This window comes from Mus pahari, chromosome 17 (genome assembly GCF_900095145.1).
Source record: "Mus pahari chromosome 17, PAHARI_EIJ_v1.1, whole genome shotgun sequence".
Lineage (NCBI taxonomy): Eukaryota > Metazoa > Chordata > Mammalia > Rodentia > Muridae > Mus > Mus pahari.
This window is the reverse complement of record NC_034606.1, coordinates 22272217-22276885: the sequence shown is the minus strand read 5'-3', so window position 1 is coordinate 22276885 and position 4669 is coordinate 22272217.

The window sequence follows — 4669 nt, the reverse complement described above, 5'->3', positions numbered from 1 at the left end:
GTAAGATTTTTTTTTTTTTTTTTTTTTTTTTTTTGCCTAAAGAAAATTAACATGATGGCAGTATTGTATATGTCTCACAGATACTTTGAAATTCAGAAACCCAATGTCAACAATAGATCATTGAGAATGAAAAGATGACCAATGTATGAACATGACCGAGGGAGCATACCCTAATAAAAAAGCAAAGACACTGTGTTCAGGGATTTTTTTTTTTCTCCTGAGAATAATGGATTTAGTCAGTCTCTGGTTAAGGGTATAAACTATAACCACAACATAATTAAATATTTCTGATGTTTTGTTGGAGGGCCTTGGCAAAGTGCAGTAGCCAGGCCTCTAAAGTATTGTGTACTTACTGGAAGATAACCCACTGTAAGGACAAAGTATAGTGATTTCTCCACTTTTGTTTTATAAGGTGGCCCCAAAGATACTATCAGCTTCCTAGGCTCATAAAACAGCCCTGCCTGAATCCTACTCACTCAAACTCCCAGGCACTCTCCTGATTGAGGGCAGAGGGTAAATGGTACATCAAAGAGTTGCCAAAGGCTTTTTTTTTGCCATGGAAAGCTGAGGACCCTGATGATTCTTTGATCTGCATGATCTCTGCTTGCTCTCATCCCATCCCCTATTTTGCTCTCACACATACCTCACAGCCAGCTTCTCCCATGAGGCCCCGCCCTGAAGCCATGCTCTTCTCAGCTTCTCTCGGAAGACCCCCAGCATTCTGGTACCCATTAAGAAACAAAACTAAACAAGAGTGCAAACGGTCATTCTAATACAGACAGACTGTGTTACAGCCTGATGCTCTCTGGTCTGAATAAAAAAAAAAAAGTCCTGGCTGGGACCTTTTAGAGCCCATTAAATATAAAATAATTTTGTCCTCTATTGAAAACAGGATCTATTGCTAGTGCTATCTCCAGATCACCTCTTCGAAAACCTGGAGGGAAAAGGTAAGAGAACTTAATTTTAAGATTAAAACCTTTATGATGTATAAAATTCTTGAAAAACAAATTTGGAAAATTAAAATGTAAGCCTATTACACGTGAATCCATCCTGATGTAGAAGTTTATTGTGCTTGGTGTAAAAGCAGATGGATATGAGTTGATTTTTCTAAAAAAAAAAAAAAAATTCTACAAAATTGATTTTAACTAAAATATGCTTCAATGTTACATTCTTCCATACAAGAAGGAAACATACATGTAGGAAATTAATTTCAATTTTATCAAGATAGATTTAATTCCATAAAAATGATTGTCTTGCATGTATGTGATATCTTGTATACTACTTTAATAAAAAGAGAATGATCACCAGCTTTGATGTCTTAGACTTTGACTGCGTGGAGAAATAGAATTGGACCTAATGACCTTCTGGGGACTCTTTGTGTGGGAAGGTCAATCAGGTCCTGGGGAGCAGATGGCAGTCACACTACAGTGAGATTTGAGGAAAAACTGACATATCAAACATCTCTATCTCTAAAGATACATTATCTTTATATTTTGCCAGATTTGAAACATCAGAAAGTTCACTTGTAATTCCAGAGTATATCTTGATGCTTTCTATTAGACAAGTCTAGGATCAGTATAATGGCAGGCATAAAGAAGAAAGTAGAATAAAATAGTGAATCCAAAATTATCTTTACAGTTGAAATTTGTCTTCTGTCTTTCTCTATAGCAGATGACAGTCAACAAGTTCACAGAAAGGTCATACATGGCAAAAAAAAAAAAAAAGTTCTTCTTGATCGGTTTAGGGGGAAACTGGAGAAAGATAAATGGAGAATTCATAACTTGGCATGGTTACTTACTTACAAGACTTCTTAAATGTGGTAAGAGTAGTTTTGACTATAAAGCTTTCACTTTTCTTCTCAACTGTGAAACTTCCTTTCAGTCATTAAATATAAACTTTACCAGTAGTCTTTCTTCTGTGAGTTGATATTATTTTTATCCACCCACAGTCCCTGTACTCTCATCATGAAGCAAGAAATGTCTATGGCTTTCCCTCAGCATCCACAGTGCCTGCCTCTCTCTTAATGCTTAGAACTTAAGGAGAACATCCCAGCTTTTGAAACAACATACTGTTGGCTTTCCTCTGTGGAACTGAATGGATGGGAAGAGGGTGTCCACTTATCTTTTGTGTATTGGAAGCAGACCAAATAAGACATAGAAGAAAGAAACTTGTATCCTCAGTATTGAAAGGTTGGCACAGTAAGAATGCAGTGAAAATTTGCTTTGTCTGAAAATTTGGGAGGTCTTAGATAAATCCACTGGTCTTCATCACAGATGTGCTTTTAGGGTTTAAAAAGCTAGGTAGAATACAATTTAGATATCTCATGCAGTAACCCTGTGACTCTCAGCTGTGAAAAATGCAACCTAATATGTATTTTCCAAAGGTCAAAACAGGACTAGATATTACCCCTGATTGGAAGTTATAAAAGTGACATTCTTTGAGCCACATTAAACATTATCATACCTACTTCATGTCACATCATCAATGACAAACTTACAATTTCCCAAGAAGGGCTAATTCATTAACTCGTCTATAACTCAGTCAAGGGATGATTTGGATCCTGTAACATATCAGGTCATTATCATAATGTCTGCACAATTACAATTTTAACATGACAATAACTCTGATTATGGCCATTTAGGATCAGGAATTGACTTTCTTTGTTACCTCCTGGTTGGCACATTATTATGATAACTTATTTATCCAATCTAGACTTAATTTCTCTTATTTTTTTGTGAGTTATCAAACTGATCACACTTCAAGATAGCAGGAGGATAAATAATAAAAATCTAAGAGATAAAAGAAGATGAGTGTCTGAGCTAGGGTTTCTCTTCTCCTGTGAGGAGACACAATGAGCAAAGCAACTCTTTGAAACCGTCTAGCTGGGGCTGGCTTACAGATTCAGAGGTTCACTCAATTGCTATCATGGTGGGAAGCATGATAATGTCCAGGCAGACATGGCCCTGGAAAATTCTAGAATTCTACCTTGTGATCTGAAGGCAGCCAGGAGGGGACTGCCTTCCACAGAAAGCCAGGATGGGACTGAAATTCTACCCTGGAAGGGGCTTGAGTGTAGGAGTCTTTAAAGTCTGCCTACGTAGTGACTCACTTCCTCCAACAAGGCCACACCTACTCAAATAAAGCCACACCTTCCAATAGTGCCACTCCCTCTGGCCAAGCATTGAAATACATGAATCTATGATAGCCAAATCTATTCAAACCACCACAATGAGCGAGGGAACATGTCTCTGGTAAGAGGGGAGAACTGGAGCCAACTCTGAAGGAAAGGAAATGGTTTTGTTTTATTGGTGGATTTAAAGGATTGAATATGGGGTTTGGATGACATGCATGCAGGCTGTTTAAAGACATGAATTCAATTAGGAGATTGGAAAACATTTTAATACATGAAGACTAAGTCTAAAAATCTAAGATTAACATATATCCTGATTTTGTCAATTTCCAGAGAATTGTACTTGTGAAAATTATTCAGCCAATATGAGAGTCAGGTTTGCAAATTTTAATAAAAAGACAAACACTGTGATTACTTTTCATATGCTAACAGGACTACAAATGACAAACATGCCCAATTTCTGTCATATCATATGTCAGGCATACTGATTATTAATTGAAGAATAAGTAGCACTCATTCTTGTTTTGAGCTCAGGGAGTCCAGCTCCTGAAGATTCAATGCTCTAGATCCACCCATACTCATGTGTCTGGTAAGATTTGAACAATTGAAGATATTGACAGAGTATTAGAACCTAGGAGGTCAGCACTATGTTAGCTTCCCACGGCTTTCCTGTTTAGCCAGTGGCTTCATTTCATGACAGTATCTCCTACAGACAAGACAGTAGGTTCTGCAATGGCTATAGTTCTCACTGGACTCACACTATATAATTTAGTTTATCTACACTAACAATGTCTACTGTTGTATATCTCTGGCTATCTCAATATTCCTTAGTATATTGTTAATCTTGTCCATAACTTTAATTGAATCATGTTGTTGAATTTCATATTCTGTTTCTTGTGGACAAGTTTGCATCATTTGGAGTGCATCTTAGCTCATTTCTTATCATTCTAATGGGAATAAAAACCACCAGAGCATGAGCACCCAAGAGAAACCCGGCTTTGGGATCTTTAAGGACAGTGGCATATAAAGGATAGTATATACAGAGAGAAGAAGAACACCAGATATAGCTTAATTGAAAAACTAAATGGGTACCTGATCGGTTTTTAGAGCCCAAAATGTAGACTGACAAATGAGCTTTCCTCTACACAAGAAGACACCATGACTAAACGTGGTGAACCATGAAAAGAAATAATAAAGAACAAATTCAACAATGATACACAGGGATATCTACATGCTTGTACCTAAGGTGGTTACTAACACCTGTGATTCCAACATTTGTGAGACAGTGATGAAAGGTTCAAAAGGGTTAACATCAGCCTAGGTTACATAGTAAGTTCAAAACCAGGTTAGGTATATCATGATTATCTCTCAAATAAAAGTAAAAATTATATGTGTGTGCATATGTATTCATGGACATAAGATAATACCAAAATACAACCTTTGTGGCATATTTGCCTGATGTATCCATACGCACACATAACTCTCTCTCTCTCTCTTTCTCTCTCTCTCTCTCTCTCTCTCTCTCTCTCTCTCTCTCTC